Source organism: Lycium barbarum, chromosome 10, assembly GCF_019175385.1.
Source record: "Lycium barbarum isolate Lr01 chromosome 10, ASM1917538v2, whole genome shotgun sequence".
Lineage (NCBI taxonomy): Eukaryota > Viridiplantae > Streptophyta > Magnoliopsida > Solanales > Solanaceae > Lycium > Lycium barbarum.
Genome location: NC_083346.1, coordinates 52,383,512 through 52,407,650, shown reverse-complemented (window position 1 = coordinate 52,407,650; position 24,139 = coordinate 52,383,512).

Genomic DNA, 24,139 nt, shown 5'->3' with positions numbered 1-24,139 from the left:
CGATTGCATGGGGTGCCCATTTCCATCATCTTACATAGAGGCACTCAGTTTAGTTCTCATTTCTGGAGGATATTGCAGCATGATTTGGGTACTCAATTGGATCTTAGCACCGCGTTTCACCCACAGACCGATGGTCAGTCCGAGTGGACTATTTAGGTGCTTGAGGACATGTTATGAGCTTGTGTCATTGACTTTGGTGGTCATTGGGACCAGTTTCGACCGTTGGCAGAGTTTGCATACAACAACAGTTATCGCTCGAGTATCGATATGGCACCGTTCGGGGCTTTGTATGGTAGGAGATGTCATTCTCCGATTGGGTGGTTTGATGCTTTCGAGGTGAGACCTTAGGGTTCGAATTTATTGAGTGAGTCCTTGGACAAGGTAAAACTGATTCAGGAAAAGCTTCTGGCACCTCATAGTAGGCAAAAGGAGTATGCTGACTAGAAGGTTTGTGAGCTAGTGTTTATGGTTGGCGAGCAGGTTCTATTGAAGGTTTCACCTATGAAGGGTGTGATGCGATTTGAGACGAAGGGCAAGTTGAGCCCGAGGTTTATTGGTCCCTTTGAGATTCTCCCTCGTGTTGGTGAGGTGGTTATGAGTTGGCTTTCCATGTTGAAGAAGTATCATTCAGACGACTCTTATATCATTCAATGGGATTCAGTATTGTTCGATTGGAATTTGTCCTTCGAGGAAGAGCTAATAGCAATTTTGGATTAGCAAGTGAGGAAGTTGAGGTCTAAGGAGATTGCTTCAGTCAAGGTGCAATGGAAGCACAGTCCAGTTGAGGAGGCTACTTAGGAGACCGAGGCCGATATGCGAGAGAAATATCCCCATATTTTCACCGACTCAGGTACCTTTCCCTTCGTTTCCTTTCTTCTCTGTTCGAGGACGAACGGCTGTTTAACTGTTATCTGATGTAATGACTCGTTTGGTGGTTACTTGTATTTTAACCCTTTTACCCCCGTTGACCCTTTCCCTAGCCCCATTAGCGTGATTTTGACTCACGGAGATGGATGACATAGTTCCCGGGCTCATCGGGGGAGATTTGATAGGATTTGAGGAAGTTAGGATCTTAAAGTGAAAAATGTTTCACCAATAGTTGACTTTTGGCTAAACAGACCTTTTTTGGAATTTCGTTGATTCCTTGAGGTCTATAGGGTCGATTATGACTTGATGGGATAGTTAGTTCGATTCCGGAGACATTCGGGAGGGATTTGTACCTTGTATTGGAAACTTGGTTTTGGCTATTTGGGGGTTGACCGAGTCAAGGTGACCTCCGTTGGAAATTTCGAGGCCACAGTTGAGTTTGTAGTATGTTTTTACTTGTGTTTGCATGTTCAGTTTGTGACCAGGAGACCTCGGATGAATGTCAGGATTGGGGTGTAACTTGGTGAAAACCAAATTTTCTAGTTTCTGGAGCCCCGCCTCCACGGGAGTATGTCCTCCTCTACAGGTCCCGCCCCACAAACGCAACAAAATACGCATTTAATGAAACCCACCTCAGCGTACGGTTATCCGCTAAGGCGGGAGCGCGAAAGCGAAACCTTGATCACGAAGCGGGGATCGCTGAACAGATTTCCCTTTTATTTCCCAATTCAAACCATTCTTCATTAATTCACCAAATTGAAACCCTAAGAGATTCTAAAGGCGATTTACAGAGCTTGGGGTGATTTCTTCATTGGGTAAGTTCCCTTTTACTTCTTAGTGGTTATTTTATTTATTTAGAAAGGAATCCATGGTGGTTTTAAGGTGTTAATTGGGGAAGATGGATTTACAAACCCTATTGTGTATTGTTGAGTCTTAAGCTATGAAAATGGGTTTATTTGGTGAATCTTATATAATATAATCATGGAACCTTTTGAATACTAGACTCTAAGATTGAATCTCAATTTTGATTAAGAATTCGACTGTGGAAAATTAGGGTTTCATTCCAATTTGGAGTTTTTTGATCTAATGGGGGAATTGATGGTTAATTGAGTCTAATTAGCAATTGGGGAATAGTATTGAATTCTATAACGTTGGGTTACCGATTTTAATCTCAAAATTCCTATTTTGCCCTTGTGGGCCTGATTTTCCTTCAATTAAAGAGTTGTTCCGATTTGATTGGTACTATAGCTTATTGGATATCATTAGTCTCTATTTCTCTTATAGAATGCATTGTTTAATAGACTTCGATCTTTCGGAAGCTCGTCGGAAGGGCAAGGCTCAAGTTGGATAGTTCGTGGCACTCGCTCGGCATCGAGGTAGGTTATGGTTTACCTTTTGATTAGAACAATTAGTGAAACATATGTAGGAGTTAGATATTGATAGGGAAAGCATGCTAGGCCTTCGGGTATGAATTCTATTAGGTTGGTTGTTGTTGTTTGTGGGCTTGTCACCTTATTGTGTTGGCTTGGGCTTGTTGCCTTGTTTGCTATGTAGTGACTTGTGTATGCATTCATCTCTTTTGTTTATGTCACTTATCATCGAATGGGGAAAGAATCATGAAAATTAGGCTTGAACTATGATGTGTGCTTATGATAAGACATGAATGAGACTTGATTTCGATTTGTTGTTGATTATGATATCTTGCATTGCTTACACTTTCATTTCATATGATGCATTGATATGAACTGTGACTTGGCACTGATGATGATAAGTGAGACAAAGGAACATCCGAGGTCTTTACCGGATTGTATAATGAAAGAAATGAGAATTCGTAATCCGAGGTTGTCACCAGAGCGGAGTGTGATATACTCGCTGCCCGAGGTTTCTTGTCGGGAAGAGGGAGTACATGGACTTTGCGGGTCCCTCATGGCTCCTCACTATTGAGACGTCGAGATTTCCGTCCTTAGCATATGTGTACAAGTTTGAAGTTTTGTCCATTACATTGCATATGCATTTCACTCTCACATCCATTATTCATTGATGAGTTATACTTAGTATTGATATTGAGATGATTTCGTTATTGATTGGTTCGTTAATGTACTTTTTTGCTTACATGTCTACTTGTTGATTCTTTCTTCATCTATGTGAACTAATTGTTATCGGCCTATAACACTGTTACATCTCAGAAAATTTGAGTTGTTGCGTTGTGAATAGACTAATGCGAGCTTAAGGTAAACATGAAGTTAAGGAGAGTATTTGATAGCTTAAAGTGCGTACTACAGATTTTGAAGTCACATGAATTGGTGAAACTAAGTTCGTTGAAGGAAGTGAATGTAAGTTGCGATTGGGAAGGTTTCGTAGCAATTGAGATAAGGTTGATTTAGTAATGTTTGGAGGAAAAACTATAGGGCTCCTTAGATGGTTAATGAAGTGTTATACAAGTACCAAGAAGGTTCCACAGGGATTGGAAGTCAAGCGAATCTGCGAGAGCAAGTTTGGAAAAAAATGGGTTATACGACCACTTATGCGGTCTGTATAACTTTAGACGGTCCGTATAATCGGGTTGTGTCATTTTGTTCAGATTTTTCTCTTTTTATAGATAGATGACCCATGTTCTAATTTTTCATTTCCCACATTTTCCCCAAGTCTTGAAGGCTCTAGAACATTCCCCTTACCATACTAACACAAACCCAAGAGAAATCAAGGATTAAATAACAAGAACCAAGACAACAAGTGTGGAGAAACTCTCTAGGGTTTGTAGAGTTCAAGATTTCCTTTGGTGTTGAAGTTGGAGTTTCATTCAAGTGAGATTCATTAATCCAAAGTTCATCCTTGTGAAATAAAAGGTGAGTTTTACATCTATTTCATGTTATTAAGAGTATTTGGTTGTTGAATAACTTGGATGAGGGAAGAAAGTAGAAGATGAAGCTCAAATATGGATTTAATGATATTATGGATGTTGCTATGGATGTTTGGGAGTTATTTATTATATGGGGAAAGTTGATGAAACAGAGGAAATGTTGCTCAAATTCCGTTAGCTCCTAGTTACTTTAGTTTAAGCTTAATCATGTTTTTAATGACCTAACCTTAGTACAAATTCTCTTGAATGTAGAGTCTCGAGCTTGAGAGGAGAACATTTAGTCGTTAAGGAGACATAAAGGTATGTTAAGGCTAGTCCCTCTTCTTTCAAGGCATGATTCCTATGTTGTAATTCTATCCATATTTTCCATAACCTTCTTACTTCCAAAAGTTAGAAATTTATGATTCTTTAAGCTTCATATGATGTTAAAGAAGAGATGTTTTCTATGATGATAATGATTTTATTTCTAGAAGTCCCAAAGCTTATGATTGTGATTCCATTATGGGATTATTGAGTTATTTCATGAATCCCTTGATTTTATCCATTGTCGTTGATCCCACTTTATAAATTGTCCCTCCTTATGAATTGTTCTTTCGGGGTGAGATATAGCGGTGATGATATTCCATAATATAAATCGGAGGTCACCGACCTTACGTCACTCTGATAGAGTGGTAGCGTTTAATTGGGCTCTCATGCATGCTTATTTTTATGTATGATTACACCGGGCCTAGTTGGCCGGGCAGACACCACTACGCTGGGCGTAAGTGGGCGGCTTATGGATAACACCGTGCCTAGTTGGCCGGGCAAACACCACTAGTGGGCGGCATGAGATGGTTACCTCGGACGCGGGAGGCCCGGATGCGGGCTACTGATGATAAGCAGTTTATATATATGTTATGATCTTTTAAAAGTAAAAGTTAGCATGCATGATATTCGCCTTTAGAGGCAATCAGTTACAGGTTATCTCTTTATCTCACATTTCTTTATTTATTTATGATGTTATCATTCATGCCTTACATACTCAGTACAAAGTTCATACTAACGTCCTTTCTTTTGTGGACACTGCGTTCATGCTCGCAGGTAGACAGTAAGACGGTCTAGATCCTTAAGAGCTTTATCAACAGATACACAGGTGCACTCCGGAGTTGTAGTTTTTTGGTATATTCTTTTGTGTTCATATTTGGGGCATGGCAGGGTCCTGTCCCGTCCTTATGATCTTCAGTACTCTAATTAGAGGCTCGTAGACATGTGTGGATAGTAGATATTCCATGACCTTATTAGTGTATATTTTGTATATCCTTTCGTAGCCTTGCAGGCTTGTTCATATATATGTTTGAAGTGGAATCGAAGGATGCTTCGTTATGAGTTTTATTTTTGAGAATGGCTTTTATTCATGTTTAGTTATTTGATAATTAGAAAAGTGGTCCACCGAGATAGATTGGAAGAAGTACGATGTGTGGTGCTCGGTAAGCTAACTCCGGGTACCCGCCATGGCCCTCTGGTTGGCTCATAACAAAAGTAGTATTAGAGCAGTTCCGTCCTAGGGTGTGTCTACGAGCCGTGTCTAGTAGAGTCCTGTTTATGGTTGTGAAGCGCGCCACACTTATAAACAAGAGGTTGCGGGGCATTTAGGAATAATGACCTTTCTTCTCCTTCATAGATCGTGCGATAAAGCCATAATGTAAGATTTCTCCTTTTCCTAATTGTGCATTATGATTTCAGCGATGCCTATGAAGAGGAAAGCAACAGCTGCCCAGAAGGGCAAGACAGCGACTGGACGCCGGACTGAACGGGAGCCACCGGTGAATATAGGGGAGGGTGAGTCCCATAATGAGGCTCTATCTCATACCTCTCACACTCCGCCTATTTTAGAGGATCATGAAAGAGCCTCAGCTCTAGCTCCAATGCCTCCAGTTCCTCCTCCAGGTGCCTCCGGCCAACAGATGACAGAGGTTATTCAATTACTGACCTAGTTAGTTGCCGCCCAAGTTCAGCGGGAGGGTGCGGGTCAAGCTGACAGAGCGGTTAGAGCACGAGCCCGTGATTTTATCAGTTTGAATCCTTTAGAATTTTTCGGGTCAAAGCCGGATGAAGACCCGCAGGGCTTTATAGACAAGATGCTGAGAACGTTGAGGATAATTCATGCTTCTGATACGGAGCCAGTGGAGTTGGCTTCCTATAGACTGCAGGATGTGGCCGTTCTTTGGTATAATAATTGAATACCTTTGAGAGGGGAAAATGCGCCTCCCCCGGTATAGCAGGAGTTCGTAGATGCTATCATCTGTCATTATTTGCCACCCGAGGTCTGACGGGCCCGAGCTGATAGGTTTTTGAATCTAAGGCAAGGAAATATGAGTGCTCGGGAGTATAATCTCCGCTTCAATTCATTGGCTAGGTATGCTCCGGCTATGGTAGCCGATATGGGAGATCGGGTGCATCGGTTTTTGAGTGGCTTGAGGCCACATTTGATTAAAGACTGCTTGACAACTTCACTCCAGGAAGGGATGGATATCTCTCGTATTCAAGCTCATGCTCAGAATTTGGAAGAGCAGCAGCAGCCACACAGAGGGGAGCGTGATTTTGACAGAGGGCACAGTAAGAGAGCCAGATCTGCAGGTGCTAGCAGTGCGTATAGAGGGGGTCAGAGGCAACAATATTCCAGGTATTCAGGCTAATCCGCGGCTAGTGTGCCTCCTCAATTTACGGGTAGAAGATTTGACCGCCCTATTTATTCTGGACCAGGTCAGGGCTCGAGAGTTTTGGGTTCCTAGTTTGGGAGCGATTTTAGTCAGAGGAGACCCCTTGTACCACGATGCAATCAGTGCGGTAAATTACATATGGGTCAGTGTCGCCGAGGCTCAGATGCTTGTTATGCCTGTGGTCAGACTGGGCATATGATGTGTGATTGTCCATCGATGAGTAGTAGAGATGGGACCCAGCCTACAGGATCAGTAGCCGGCTCTTCTTTGTCTGTGCGCCCTGTGGGGCAAGGCTCACAAGCGCCATCAGGTCGTGGTAGGCACAGAGGGGGAGCATCCAGTTCAAGTGGTCCTCAGCTCCGCATTTATGCATTGGCCAGTCGACAGGATCTTGAGTCCTCCCCTGACGTTGTCACAGGTACATTATCAGTATTCTCTCATGATGTTTATGCATTGATTGATCCGGGGTCTACTTTGTTGTATATTACTCCTTATATTACTGATCGTATTGGGGTGAAACCCGAGCCAATCAAACTTTTTGAAGTGTCTACTCCTGTTGGTGACCTGGTAATAGCTAGACAAGTATATAGAAATTGTGTGGTTGTGGTGTGTGATCGTCATACTATAGCTGATTTGATTGAGCTGAAAATGTTAGATTTCGATGATATTATGGGCATGGATTGGCTGGCCTCCAGTTATGCTAATGTAGATTGTAGAACGAAAGTGGTTCGATTCTAATTTTCGGGAAAACCAGTGCTTGAATGGAAAGGTAACACAGCATCTCCAAGAGGTAGGTTTATTTCCTACCTCAAAGCGAGGAATATGATTGCTAAGGGCTATATTTATCATTTAGTCTGGGTTCATGACACCGAAGCAAAACCGCCAACTCTTCAATCCGTTCCGATGGTAAATGAGTTTCCGGATGAGCTTTTAGGTCTTCCACTAGGACGGGAGATTGATTTTACTATTGATATGCTGCAAGACACCGAACCCATATCTATTCCTCCTTACAGAATGGCTCCTGCAGAATTGAAAGAGCTAAAGGCACAATTGAAGGATTTCCTTGAGAAGGGATTTATTAGGCCCAGTTCATCGCCGTGGGGAGCACCTTTCTTGTTCGTAAGAAATAAAGATGGTTCCTTGAGAATATGCATTGAGTATAGGCAGTTGAACAAGGTGACAATAAAGAATAAGTATCCGCTTCCGAGAATCGACGATTTATTCGATCAATTGCAGGGTGCTAAGTGGTTTTCAAAGATAGATCTGAGATCAGGTCATCACCAGGTGAGAGTTAGAGAATAAGATATTCCGAAAATGACTTTCAGGACTAGATATGGTCATTACGAATTTCGGGTAATGTCGTTTGGATTGACTAACGCCCCAGCAGTATTCATGAATTTGATGAACAATGTGTTCAGGCCCTTCCTAGATCTATTCGTAATTGTATTCATTGATGACATTTTGGTATACTCTCGATCAGAAGTAGAGCATGGAGATCATCTACGTACTGTCCTTGGAATTCTTCGGACTCGAGAATTATATGCCAAGTTTTCAAAATACGAGTTCTGGTTAAATTTCATAATTTTTCTAGGCCATATTATCTCAGCCTACAGTATTCGAGTACATACTCAGAAGATTGAGGCCGTGAAGACTTGGCCAAGACCTACAACACCTACAGAGGTCCGTAGCTTTCTGGGATTGGAAGGATATTACAGAAGATTTATAGAAGGTTTTTCTTCCATTTCTGCCCCATTGACGAAGCTAACTCAGAAATCAGCAAAATTCCAATAGACCGATGCTTGTGAGCATAGTTTCCGGGAATTGAAAGATAGATTGACTTCAGCCCCAGTCCTGACACTTTCAGAAGGATCAGAAGGCTATATTGTTTATTGTGATGCCTCCGGTGTTGGGTTGGGCTGTGTGTTGATGCAGCACGATAAGGTCATTGCCTATGCCTCCAGGCAGCTGCGGAAACACGAGAAAAACTATCCGACCCATGATCTTGAACTAGCTGCGGTTATTTATGCACTAAAGATGTGGAGACATTATCTGTATAGCGTTCATGTTGATATTTATACAGATCACAAGAGTCTCCAGTATATTTTCAAGCAGAAGGAGTTAAATCTACGGCAGAGGCGGTGGTTAGAGCTATTGAAAGACTATGACATGAGTATTTTATATCATCCTGGAAAGGCAAATGTGGTGGTTGATGCTCTTAGCCGTAAATACATGGGCAATCTCTATGACGTTTAGCCAGAGAAAAGGGAATTAGCCCGTGAACTTCAACAGCTAGCTAGCCTAGGAGTTCGCTTAATAGTCTCGGGCAATGCAGGAGTTGTTGTTCATAACCCAGCTGTTTCATCCTTAGTAGTGGAGGTGAAAACGCGCCAATATGAAGATCCCAAGTTGATTTATTACAAAGATACACTTCCTCAGAAAGAGAAGTCACCATTTGAGATTTCTGTAGATGGGGTTCTCAAGTACCGAAACAGGTTATGTGTCCCGGATGTTGCAAGATTACGCCGTCAAATTCTGGAAGAAGCCCATTATTCCCGTTATTCTATTCATCCAGGAGCGACAAAGATGTATCATGATCTTAAGTCAATGTATTGGTGGGATGGAATGAAGAAGGATGTAGCAGAGTTTATAGCTCAGTGTCTAAATTTTCAACAAGTGAAAATTGAGCATCAAAAGCCAGAGGGATTGTTGCAAGCTATGGAAATTCCAACTTGGAAGTGGGAAGTGATCAACATGGATTTTATTGTAGGCTTGCCTCATTCTCGGCGTAAGTATGACTCCATATGGGTAATTGTCGACAGACTTACGAAGTCAGTTCATTTTCTACCAGTCAGAACTACATACTCAGTAGAAGATTATGCCAATTTGTATCTTCAAGAGATAGTGCGACTTTATGGTGTCCCATTATCCATTATCACAGATAGTGGAGCACAATTTACAGATAATTTCTGGAAGTCCGTCCAAGAAGGTTTGGGAACTCAAGTGAGACTTAGCACATCATTTCATTAACAAACTGATGGACAAGTTGAACGCACTATTCATACCTTGGAAGATATGTGGCGGGCATGTGTATTATACTTCGGAGGTAATTGGGGTGATCATTTGACACTTATTGAATTTGCATATAATAAAAGTTGTCATTCCAATATCCAGATGGTCCCGTATGAAGCCTTATACGGGAGAAAATGCAAATCGCCAATTGGATGGTTTGAAGTATGAGAGACACAGCTAATAGGCCCAGAACTGATCCAACAAGTAGTAGAAAAGATCAAGCTTATCCGAGACCGATTGTTGACAGCCCAGAGTCGCCAGAAATCTTATGCAGACAACCGTCGACGAGACTTGGAGTTTCAAGTTAATGATTGGGTATTCTTGAAAGTGTCGCCGATGAAAGGTGTAATGATATTCGGCGAGAAGGGAAAGCTTAGCCCCAGGTATATTGGACCTTACAAGATTGTGTGCAAGGTAGGCCAAGTGGCTTATGAATTAGATCTACCTTCGGATTTGGAGTCCGTCCATCCGATTTTTCATGTGTCGATGCTTTGTAAGTGTGTTGGAGACCCTTCCACAATCGTACCTGTAGATGATGTCCAAGTTATTGAGAAATTATCTTATGAAGAAGTACCCATTGCCATATTAGATAGGCAAGTGCGGAGACTCAGAACCAAAAATGTCGCCTCAGTTAAGGTCTTGTGAAGAATTAATAACAGAGAGGAAATGACTTGGGAAGCAGAAGAGGATATGAAGTCCAGATATCCGCACTTGTTTCCACCCCCAGAAGAGGTTCAGGACGAGACGTCGTTGTCCTCAGGTATGTAATGCTTTCTTTTGATGCTTTCTTAGTCGTGTGTGGCGATACTTTCTTGTTGTTGGTGTAGCCCTGTGAGGCCATGTATTATAGGTTGCTGTGACAGGATGGTAGTGTCATATTACAGGGGAAACTCTAGCGAAATTTTTGTAGAATCCCTGAGAGCCTAACATTCGAGGATGAATGTTCCTAAGGGGGAGGATGTTACATCTCAGAAAATTTGAGTTGTTGCGTTGTGAATAGACTAATGCGAGCTTAAGGTAAACATGAAGTTAAGGAGAGTATTTGATAGCTTAAAGTGCATATTAGAAGATTTTGAAGTCACATGAATTAGTGGAACTAAGTTCGTTGAAGGAAGTGAATGTAAGTTGCGATTGGGAAGGTTTCGTAGCAATTGAGTTACTGTTGATTTAGTAATGTTTGGAGGAAAGGCTACAGGGCTCCTTAGATGGTTTATGAAGTGTTATACAAGTACCAAGAAGGTTCCACAAGGATTCTGCTTACCATACTAACATTCCCCTTACCATACTAGAACATTCCCCTTACCATACTAACACAAACCCAAGAGAAATCAAGGATTAATTAGCAAGAATCAAAAGAATCAAGTATGGAGAAACTCTCTAGGGTTCGTAGAGTTCAAGATTTCCTTTGGTATTGAAGTTGGAGTTTCATTCAAGTGAGATTCATTAATCCAAAGTTCATCCTTGTGCAATAAAAGGTGAGTTTTACATCTATTTCATGTTATTAAGAGTATTTGGTTTTTAAATAACTTGGATGAGGGAAGAAAGTAGAAGATGAAGCTCAAATATGGATTTAATGATATTATGGATGTTGCTATGGATGTTTGGGAGTTGTTTATTATATGGAGAAAGTTGATGAAACAAAGGAAATGCTGCCCAAATTCCGTTAGCTCCTAGTTACTTTAGTTTAAGCTTAATCATGTTTTTAATGACCTAACCTTAGTATGAATTCTCTTGAATGTAGAGTCGCGAGCTTGAGAGGAGAACGTTTAGTCATTAAGGAGACATAAAGGTATGTTAAGGCTAGTCCCCCTTCTTTCAAGGCATGATTCCTATGTTGTAATTCTATCCATATTTTCCATAACCTTCTTACTTCCAAAAGTTACAAATTTATGATTCTTAAAGCGTCATATGATGTTAAAGAAGAGATGTTTTCTATGATGATCATTATGATAATGATTTTATTTCTAGAAGTCCCAAAGCTTATGATTGTGATGCCATTATGGGATTATTGAGTTATTTCGTGAATCCCTTGATTTTATCCATTGTTGTTGATCTCACCTTATGAATTGTTCTTTCAGAGTGAGATATAGCGATGATGATATTCCATAATATAAATCGGAGGTCACCGACCTTACGTCACTCCAATAGAGTGGTAGCTTTTAATTGGGCTCTCATGCATGCTTATTTTTATGTATGATTACACCGGGCCTAGTTGGCCGGGCAGACACCACTACGCTGGGCGTAAGTGGGTGGCTTATGGATAACATCGTGCCTAGTTGGCCGGGCAGACACCACTAGTGGGCGGCATAAGATGGTTACCCCGGACGCGGGCTAATGATGATAAGAAGTCTATATATATGTTATGATGTTTTAAAATAAAAGTTAGCATGCATGATATCCGCCTTCAGAGGCAATCAGTTACAGGTTATCTCTTTATCTCACATTTCTTTATGATGTTATCATTTATGCCTTACATACTCAGTACAATGTTCGTACTGACGTCTTTTCTTTTGTGGATGATGCGTTCATGCCCGCAGGTAGACAGGGAGACGGTCCAGATCCCTAGGAGCTTTATCAGCAGATTCACAGGAGCACTCCATTACTCCGGAGTTGTAGTTTTTTGGTATATTCTTTTGTGTTCATATTTGGGGCATAGAGGGGTCCTGTCCCGTCCTTATGATCTTCAGTACTCAAATTAGAGGCTTGTAGACATATGTGGATAGTAGATATTCCATGACCTTATTAGTGTATATTCTGTATATCACTTTGTATCCTTGCAGGCTTGTTCATATATATGTTTTAAGTGGAATCGAAGGATGCTTCGTAACGAGTTTTATTTTTTAGAATGGCTTTTATTCATGTTCAGTTATTTGATAATTAGAAAAGTGGTCCACCGAGATAGATGGGAAGAAGTACGATGTGTGGTGCTCGATAGGCTAGCTCCGGATACCCGTCATGGCCCTCTGGCTGGGTCGTGACAAATACCTACCATTACATAGTATTTGTACTGATGCTACTTTGTTGTACTCTTTTCTGAGTGCACATTTTGCTACAGGTTCAACTTCAGCACCTCGTGAGTGATCCTCCCGAGGCTTTTAGTACGATTTTTTAGGATGAGCCATGTTCCTGATCAGCGGCTCGAATACTCTTCTTTATGATATTTATCTATTGTTCCAAGACAGTATGCAAACTTTGTTATTTGACATTTCCAGACTTACGTATATTCAGTGGCTCTTATACTGTACTTAGACCAGATTTTGGGGCATTTGTAGTATCATTCTGCATTAGTAGTATTTATATATATATATATATATATATATATATATATATATATATATATATATATATATATATATATTGAGACTCCTTCTATACTTCTGTTCCTTATTGATATGCTTAAAATGAATGTTGAATAAGGGAAGGGTTCGCCCACCAGGGGGATTAGTGTGGGTGCCGGTTCGACTCACGAGTTGGGTCTTGACAATTAATCTGCAACTAATCAGCTAAATGAATCTGGATCATATCAACACTTCCCCCTTGAGATGATCCTTGTCCTCAAGGATCAAACTGAGAATTGTAGGGACTGGTGAGTGAAAAAGCTGAAATCCTCCCAAGTGTTGTCTTCAGGAGCAGCATTAAGCCATTTAATCAGTAACTGGGAAACAACTTTACCATGTTTTTGAATCATCCTCCTCTCAAGAATTTCCTCAAGCTGAAAAAGAATTGGGCCAGCAGTGGAATGGATCACTGGTAGAGTGACTGAAGCTGTTGAGAACCAATTTTCTTCTTAAGCTAAGATATGAGGAAAGTGGGTGAATATTAGCATCAGTAGGAAGAACCAAAGTATAGGCCCCAGCACCAACCTTAGCAATGATCTGAAATGGACCAAAGAACTTGGCTGAGAGTTTTTGACAAGCATGAGACTTCAGTGACATTTGTCTATAAGGTTGGAGCTTATCGTAAACCCAATCCCCTATATCATAAGTTCTATCAGTTCTGCCCTTGTCAGCTTGAGTCTTCATTCTGTTTTGACCTCTCATCAAATGAAACTTCAGAGCTCTAAGTGTTGCCTCTCTATCTGTCACGACCCAGCTCTGTAGTAGCTGTCAGCTGATTGAAAGCAGTCCTTTGTTCGGAGGTGCTCATGATGATCCTTTTGTGTATAGTCATATATATGTATTTTTGGGCATGACGGGGTCTTGTCCCATCCTTATGTTTAGAACTCCAGTAGAGGCTCGTAGATGCGCAGTGTAGGTTAGATGGTCTCACGAGATGCTACTATATGTATATATTATTTTGATGGCCGAGAGGCATATGTATATAAAGGTATTTACGTTTTCATATAAAATATGATTTTCCTACAATTTGAGTATAAAGTTGATAAAAGAGCATTAAATGAGTAAGATGAGTAGTAGAACGAGTGGTGCTCGGTGGCTAGCCCCGGGTACCCGTCACGGCCCCTAGCTGGGTCGTGACAAAAGTGGTATCAAAGCAGTTCAGTCCTAGGAAGTGTCTACCAGCCGTGTCTAGTAGAGTCTTATTTATGGTGTGTTGGGCGCCACATCAATAAACAAGGGGCTACCGAGCATTTAGGAAAAAAATGACCATCCTTCTTCCTATGAGATCGTGCGATAGAGCCATGTATAAGATTTTATCCTCCCTAATAGTGTGTAATGATTTCAGAATGCCGGCAAAGGGAAAAGATACAGCCGCCCAGAAGGGAAAGACTACAGCAAAGAGGCCGGTAGAAAGAGAGCCTCCGATGAATATAGAAGAAGGCGAATCACATAATGAGGCCTTGTCTAATACTTCTTCTACCCCGCCTAATGTAGAAGGACAAGGAGGAGCTCCAGCTCCAATTCCTCCACCGGTTGCTTCGGGTCAACAAATGACCGAGGTCATCCATTTATTGACACAATTGGTCGCCGCACAGGCACAACGACAAAATGTGAGTTCAAGTGATCGGGCAGCAAGTACCAAAGCCCGTGATTTTATGAGTCTAAATCCTCCGGAATTCTTCGGGTCAAAGCCGGATGAAGGCCCGCAAGGTTTTATAGATGAGGTGTTAAGGACATTGAAGATTGTCCATGTCTCCGAAACTGAATCCGTGGAGTTGGCATCTTATAGACTCCGGGATGTGGCAGTTTTATGGTACAACAACTGGGTATTATCCAGAGGAGAGAATGTGCCTCCTCCGATTTGGCAAGAATTCGTGGATGCTTTTATTCATCACTATTTGCCACCCGAGGTCCGCCGAGCTACAGCGGATAGGTTTCTAAATTTGAGACAAGGAAACATGAGTGCCCGGGAGTATAGCATACAATTTAATTCTTTGGCTAGACATGCCCCGGCTATGGTGGCCGACATGGGAGATCGGGTACATCGATTTGTGAGCGGCCTAGGGCCACATTTATTCAGAGATTGTTTGAAGGCTTCCTTGCAAGACGGGATGGATGTTTCCCGAATACAGGCCCATGCTCAGAATTTAGAGGGGCGACAACAACCACAAAGAAGTGATCGTGATAGTGATAGAAGGCAAAATAAAAGGGCCAGATCTATGGGAGCAGGCAGTGACTATAGAGGGGGATCAAGACAGACATATTCCAGGTACTCAGGCCAGTCAGTGACCAGTGCACCCCCTTGATTTACAGGTAGGAGATTTGATCGCTCCTTCCATTCAGGACAGGGCCAGAGTTCGAGGGCCTCAGATCCCCAGTTCAGGGAAGATTATAGTCAGAGGAGACCCCCAGTACCGCGATGCAGCCAGTGCGGTAGGTTACATTCCGGACAATGTCACCAGGGTTCGGATGCTTGTTATACTTGTGGTCAAGTTGGGCACATGATGAGAGATTGCCCGTCGATGAGCGGTAGAGTTGGAGTTCAGCCTACAGGTTCAGCAGCTGGTTCTTCCTCAACACGCCCAGTAGGACAAACTCCCCAGATATCAGCAGGCCGAGGTAGAGGCCGAGGGGTAGCATCTACTTCAGGTGCCACTCAGCCCCGTGTGTATGCTTTAGCCGGACGGCAGGATCTTGAGTCCTCCCCGGATGTGGTTACAGGTACATTGTCTATATCCTCCCGTGATGTATATGCACTGATAGATCCGGGCTCTACTCTTTCTTATATTACTCCATACGTTGCTGGTTGTATTGGGGTGAAACCTGAGCCAATCAAACCTTTTGGGGTGTCTACTCCGGTTGGTAATCCCGTGATAGCAAGACAAGTGTATAAAACTGTGTAGTTGTGATATGTGATCGCCAGACCAAGGTTGATTTGATTGAGTTGGAAATGTTAGACTTCGATGTAATTTTGGGCATGGATTGGTTGGCATCGTGCTATGCTAATGTTGATTGCCGGTTGAAAGTGGTTCGATTCCAATTTCCGGGAGAGCCCGTGCTTGAATGAAAGGGTAATGCAGCATCCCGAAAGGGTAGGTTTATTTCCTACCTTAAGGCAAGGAAGATGATATCCAAGGGTTATATTTACCACTTAGTTCGGGTTCATGACACCGAGGCAAAGCCGCCAACTTTCCAATCAGTTCCGGTCGTGAATGAATTCCCAGACGTGTTTCCAGACGAACTTCCAGGTCTTCCTCCAGAGAGAGAGATTGACTTCGCCATTGATGTGTTGCCGGATACCAAGCCTATTTCTATCCCTCCGTATCGAATGGCTCCGGCTGAATTGAAGGAGCTAAAGGCACAGTTGAAAGATTTACTCAAAAAGGGGTTTATTAGACCTAGTGGAACGATACTTGTGAGCGCAGTTTCCAAGAGTTGAAAAGCAGATTGACCTCAGCTCCGGTCCTAACACTTCCAGAAGGATTAGATGGCTACGTGGTATATTGTGATGCTTCCGGTGTCGGATTAGGATGCGTATTGATGCAGCACGGTAAAGTTATTACATATGATTCGAGACAATTGCGGAAACATGAAAAAAATTATCCAACTCACGATCTCGAATTGGTTGCGGTTATTCATGCCTTAAAAATATGGAGGCATTATTTGTATGGTGTACATGTTGATATCTATACAGATCACAAAGTCTTCAATACATTTTCAAGCAAAAGGAGTTGAACCTGCGACAGAGGCGGTGGTTAGAATTGTTAAAAGATTATGATGTGAACATATTGTACCACCCCGAAAAAGCGAATGTAGTAGCTGATGCGCTTAGCCGCCGGTCAATGAGCAGTTTATGTGAAGTCCCTCCGGAAAAGAAAGAGGTGGTTCATGAGCTCCGCCAACTAGCTAATCTTGGAGTACGTGTAATCGATTCGGGTAATGTGGGGATTAATATCAATGATCCCACAATTTCGTCCTTGGACATGGAAGTGAAAGAACGGCAATACGAAGATCCTCAATTGTGTCATTACAGAGACACATCTCATGGAAAAGAGAAGTCTTCATTTGTAATTTCTGTGGATGGAGTTCTTAGATACCAAGGCAGGTTATGTGTGCCGAATGTGGCGGAATTGCGCCAACGAATTCTAGAAGAAGCACATTGTTCCCGGTATTCTATTCACCCGGGTGCAACCAAAATGTATCATGATCTCAAGATGATTTATTGGTAGGATGGCATGAAGAGAGATATAGCGGAATTTGTTGCACAGTGTCCAAATTGCCAACAGGTAAAGATTGAACATCAAAAGCCAAGAGGCTTATTGCAAGAAATAGGAATCCCTACTTAGAAATGGGAAGTGATCAGTATGGATTTCATCGTGGGATTACCTCGTTCCCGCGGCAGGTATGATTCTATATCGGTGGTCGTGGATAGATTGACAAAAGCAGCCCATTTTCTCCCAGTTAAGACAACATACTCAGCCGAAGATTATGCGAGGTTATATCTCAAGGAAATTGTGCGACTTCATGGTGTTCCATTATCTATTATTACAGATAGAGGAGCACAGTTTACAGCCAAGTTTTTGAAGTCCTTTCAAGAAGGTCTAGGCACTCAAGTGAAGCTTAGCACGGCATTTCATCCGCAGACGGATGGGCAAGCCGAGCATACTATTCAGACCTTGGAAGATATGCTACAAGCATGTGTGCCGGATTTCGGTGGTAGTTGGGACGATCATTTGCCGCTAATCGAATTCGCATACAACAATAGCTATCATTCCAGTATTCAAATGGCTCCATATGAAGCTTTATATGGAAGGAAATGTAGATCCCCAATCGGATGGTTTGAAATAGGAGAAGTACAGCTAGTAGGCCCCGAATCGATTCAACAAGCGGTGGAAAAAGTTAAGGTGATCCAAGATCGATTGTTAACAGCGCAAAGTCGTCAAAAGTCTTATGCGGACAACCGCCGACGAGACTTGGAATTCCAGGTTGATGATTGGGTATTTTTGAAAGTGTCGCCAATAAAGGGGTGATGAGATTGGGCAAGAAAGGGAAACTAACTCCTCGATACATTGGACCCTACAAAATTATCCACAAGGTGGGTTATGTAGCCTATGAATTGGACTTGCCTTCGGAGCTTGAATCAGTCCATCCAGTCTTCCACGTTTCGATGCTCCGCAAGTGTATTGGAGATCCCACAAAGATTGTCCCGATAAATGATGTGCAAGTGACAGAAAAGCTAACCTATGAAGAGGTGTCTATTGCTATTCTAGACAGACAAGTGCGAAGACTCCGAAATAAAGAGGTAGCTTCAGTTAAAGTCTTGTGGCGAAATAATAACCAAAAAGAAATGACTTGGGAGGCGGAAGAGAGTATGAAGTCCCAGTACCCGCATTTATTCCAACCCCCAGAAGAGACTCAAGATGGAACGCCAACAATATAAGGTAAGTATGCAATAAATGAAGTGTAATAATTAGAGTATGTGAACACCCCTATTTCCATCATTACTCAGATAGTATATCCCCTACTTTCGGAAGCTTTCGTAAGTATTTCTTAGAGTTTTCTTGTGTTATGGCCCTGTGAGGCAATGATATTGTGGGTTGTTGTGACAGGATGGCAGTGCCGTATTACAGGGGAAACTCTGGCGAAATTTTCGTAGTATCCCGAGTGTTTAACATTCGAGGACGAATGTTCCAAAAGGGGGGGAGAGTGTTACACCTCGTAAATTTCCCTGTGAACGTACAACGAATAGACTAACGAAGAATACGAGTATATGGTGTTTTAATCAAAAGGGAATGACGTTTGACGACCCTAAGTAAGATTTCAAAGGCAATGGGAATAAGAGATAAGGTTATGCTCCACAATGACTAATTATAGGTTCTGAAGACGTGAAAGTTGCAGATTTGCACTTTGGCCCAGTCGGTCGTAAAATGAAATACGGACCGTAAAGTAGTATACGGCCCGTAAACCACCATGTCGTATTCCAACATACAAAACTTCAACTTTCTGCCAAATGTTCAAATGGTTAAATACGACTTGGAATACAGACCGTAAATTGAAATACGGCCCGTAAACCGCGATCGTAGATCACCATGGTTCTCAACATACCTTTTTGTTTTTGATATGCTTAAATACGACCACGAAATACGGCCCGTAAACTGGAATACGAACCGTAAACTGGGTTTACGACCACTGTGCACTTCAGCTACTGTTCATTCCGGATCAGATTTTAAGTCATTAAAAGGAGACCCAAGCTCATTAAATTCATTTCATCTTCACGATATTTCTCTCTAGAAACCTCTAGAATACTCTCCACTCTTCATTACAAGAAAATCAAAGGAAATCCATGATCAATAACACCAAATCCATGAAACAAAGTGTATGAAACCTAGCTAAAGTTCATCTCTCTCAAGAAAACCCAAAGGAAGTGAAGTAGGGTTTTGATGCTAGAGGAGTAATTCCATTCAAGGCTTGTTCAACCATCATCTAAGGTAAGTTTCATGACTAAACCATGTTGTTTAAGGTATTGGAAGGTTAAGATACTTGAAATGTAAAAAGACATAGGAAATGGGTCATTCATGAGTGAATAGTGTTATGGTTGGATGGTAGTTGGGTTGAATTATGAATGTTGGAGTGTTGCGATTATGAATACGTTATAAATGACATTTAGACCATGAAATAAGTATTATATATGAGGAAACGCGATAGTAAGCTATAACCATAAATATGGAGAAATTGAAGAGAAATGGTGGATTGTGGTCAATGTATATGAATGATGATTGTTGATTGCGATATTGTGAATGTTGTTGTGAGCGTGTGGGAGTTGATATAGCATATGGGTAAAGTAGTATAAACCAAGGAAGTGCCGCCCAATTTTTCCTAGAAATAGTAGCGCGTTCTTATAGTCGATTAACTAACGTAAATACGAATTCTCTCTTGAAGGTAGAAACATGATATCGAAGGAGAACAAGCAAGCGGTAGCTTAGTTAAACGTCAAAGGTATGTGAGGCTAGTCCTTTCTTTCTAATTGCATGAATCTTTTAGCATGATTTTCTTTCCTCCTCATGAGTTCCTATATTCCATAAAGCTAAAAGCCTATGTCTATGAATAGCTATGTAAGATAAAAGATATGACATGATGTTATTTATTGCTTACACTCACCTTATGTGTTCATTCCTTCAAGGTGAGGCAGAATGTCAATGATTACTCCATAATGAAATCAGGGGAATCACGAACTTACGTCACCCCGATAAAGTAAAGTTGTTCATAAGCCTTGTACATGTATTATGATAAGTATGTTACGATAAGCATATTATGATGAGCATGTATGATGATGATATAACACCGCGCCTATTTGGCCGGGCAGTCACCGCTAAGGCGGGCAGCTATACGATACACCATGGCCAAATGGCATGGGCAGACACCACTAGTGGGCGGCATAAGATGATACCCCGGTCGCGGGAGGCCTGGACGCAGGCTAATGTTATGATTATTACACCGATCCGATATGGACGGGCAGCTTATACATTATCACACCGTACCTATATGAACGGACAGCTTATATGTTTATGCATACATGACATGATGAGGATTATGAGTAAGCCAGCATGCATTATATTCTTTATACTTGACAGTCAGATACAGTTATTCCATATTGATACTTCTTTTATATCATTGCCTTATTTCCTTGTTTATGCCTCTCATACTCAGTACAATGTTCGTACTGACGTCCGTTTTCTTTGGACGCTGTGTTCATGCCCACAGGTAGACAGGGATGAGAGCTCGACCCAGATCCGTAGTAGCTGTCAGCTGATTGAAAGCACTCCTTTGTTCGGAGGTGCTCATGATGATCCTTTTGTGTATAGTCATATATATGTATTTTTGGGCATGACGGGGTCTTGTCCCGTCCTTATGTTAGAACTCCAGTAGAGGCTCGTAGATGCGTAGTGTGGGTTAAATGGTCTCACGAGATGCTACTATATGTATATATTATTTTGATGGCCGAGAGGCATATGTATATAAAGGTATTTGCGTTTCCATATAAAATATGATTTTCCTACAATTTGAGTATAAAGTTGATAAAAGAGCATTAAATGAGTAAGATGAGTTGTAGAACGAGTGGTGCTCGGTGGCTAGCCCCGGGTATCCGTCACGGCCCCTAGCTGGGTCGTGACACTATCTTGGAGACTTCTATCCACAACATCTAGCTGAGAGTCAAATGGAAGGTAGGGCATTAATAGGGGAGGTTTCTCAACATAAACAGCCTCACAAGGGGTCATGTTGATAGATGAGTGATGGGCGGTGTTGTACCACCATTCAGCAAGTGGTAACCATTTAGGCCATTCCTTAGGTTTTTCACAAATCATGCATTCAATAAGCATATTTAGCGGATAAGTTATCGATTACAGTTCAATTTTGAATAACCCTAATTTGATATTTATGTAGTACAATTGTCAGTGACAATATTTATGATGAGAATAGACTTAAAGATTTTGTGAAATACTGGAAGGAGCATTAAAGACAATTTTCGATTCTAAGTAGGATGACCTGGAATGTGCTAGACTCTTCAAGCACCATCTGTAGCTTCTCAAAGCGCTTTTAAGTGCTTGAGTTTTAAATGAAACGAACAAACACTCATTGGTCGGAGATAGCTTAGATATTGCAATCTTTTTTTAGAGATTGCATCAAAGCAGGGTGAAGAAAGTAGCTTGGAGATTGCAATCTTATTCAGAGATAGTATTAAAGCAAAGAAAAGAAGTTTTGGCCACCTAAAGATTAATGATAAAGACGATGCAAATTATAAAGAGATCCTATCAACAGAAGCAACGACGATGAATGCGAGAAATTCGACCAAAATATTCCAATTTCAACGAAAGAGCTTCACGACATCAAAACAAGCATTGAATTTTTTTATAAAGTTATGTAATTTTATTGTTTAGTGCAAATTTTATTATATAATGAAATTTTGACCTTAAAGTACAAGTTGCAAATAAGACATTGTATTACAAAATATAAGTTTCAATTTCTATTAAGTAAATTGTATTTTAGCTGCCCCTTTTTATGATCTCCAATGAGGTGGGGAGGGAATTAATGGCGGCAGTCATAAAGAAGAAGAAGCAGAGGGTAGCCAGGATTTTCTATTTTGGGAAAACTATCAATAATTAAATTTAAACCAAATTGTATTTTTAAAAATTGAGGGCTGATTTGAAAGCTTAGATAAGCTATACTCCCTCCGGTTCATAATAAGTGACCACTTAACTTTTTATTTTGATTCAAAATAAGTGTCCGCTTAAATAATCAAGAAACAATTAATTAATTTCTTTCAAATTTACCCTATTTAGATAAGTGAATTTTATGTAAACGAGAAACTATATTAACTAGGTTATATTCAATTACCGGTAGTTTTGTCAAAATATCTACATATTTTTTTCTAGAAGTTAGTATTTTCTTAAGAGATGTGCTAACGGCTAAGTGAACACTTATTTTGAACCGGAGGGAGTACATTATGCGATTCTTACATGGTGTAACTAACATTTACTAGGTATTTATCATTAGTAGTTATAGTTTAAAATAATTGCAATACATAGCTAACTTTGAATAGCAAATTACATTTCGCATCAAATCCGAATGTATTTACAATTCTTCCTCCTCTACCATCTTCATTTTCGTCCATTTAATTACCTCAGGTCCAGCATCATTGCCTTGTTCTCCAAGTTCTCAAATTTTAATTAACCAACTCTCATCTCACTGTAATTATTCTCAAATTGCAAATAGAAATCTCAATGATTTCGTGTGTTTGATGATCGATTCCCATAAACAAACTCAATGGCTTTCCCTCGCAGACTTCGTCGCTGACGGCGGTGGGAAAGAAATGGCTGACGGTCGTTGACGGCGGAGTATATTTCTCAGATCTTAATGTATTTCTCAGATATGAGTATTTATCATTGCTATTGCTTGAGATGTATTTGTTTTTGTGTTGAATACATAGAAAGAAATGATTTCTGGTTGGATCCTTACCGGACGACGGCGCCGTTGCCAGATCTAAGTGTATTTCTCAGATATGAATATATTTCTCAGATCTGAGTATTTATCATTGTTGTTGCTTGAGATGTTTTTGTTATTGTGTTGAATACATAGAAAGAAATGATTTCTGGTTGGACCCTTACCGGACGTTGTTGCCAGCGATGGAAAAATCTCCGGCAATGTATTTAAGATCTTAGTGTATTTTATTTCTTGTATCTCAAATCTGAGTGTATTTTTTTCTTGTATCTCAAGTCTGAGTGTATTTGTTATTTTTTTTAGTGGTAAAATAGTGTGTTTCTTTATGTATTTTTCGCTTGTATTTCAAAGGAGATTTTTTTGTATACAAATGAATACAGTGAATTTTGAATACAGCTGAATATCCCTATATTTTTTTACATTTATGTTGTTTGAATACAACCGAATTTAAATATAATAAGTTAAAGACAATGTAAAAGTAGTTACGAATGAATGCAGCCGAATTGAATACAGCGAAATACAGCCGAATTGAAATACAATCAAATTTGAATACACATTACTGTAGCTACGAAATATAATTAACAAATGTGCTGCTACGCCTAAAAAAAAATTTAAAAAAAAAAACAAAATGAGTCATTTGTGTAAGTTGCCCATATATTATCATTATCATTATCATTATTATTATTATTATTATTTATCACGTTGAACCAAAATGTTTACTTAGAACACAAGAGCTGGTTTGGGAGATCAGATAACTAGATTTGAGTTAATTGGCACTAATCCAAAATGTTTACTTAGAACATAAGAGCTGGTTAGGGAGATCAGATAACTAGATTTGAGTTAATTGGCACTAATCCTATTATTTCCACATATCTAAATTTTAAGACTTGGGGTCCATCTTAATAATTGAGTCTTGGCCTTGGGCGCTGCTCTTACAAGCCTCGAGTAAGTGCAACACAACTCTCTCAATCCTAAACTAATAAATACTTAGTTAAGGTTAAGATATTACTTGCTTTGAGGATTCATCAAAACATGATTATTCTTACTCTAAACATCATCTTACCTCTAACTTATCTCATTTCTCTAAGCTTAAAACAGCAACGTGAAGCTCACACAGGTGAAATTCCACACAACTCGATGGTTCACCCACACGTTATTATAGCATCTATTACAAAAATGAAAGAACAGATGATTGCATTACTCTAGCATCTTTATCTTTTAACAGTACAATTTCTAATATCCTGCTCAATTCAGTTCTTCAATGTTATGCATGAAAAACTGCTTGATCAAAGATCAACTAATGACATCAA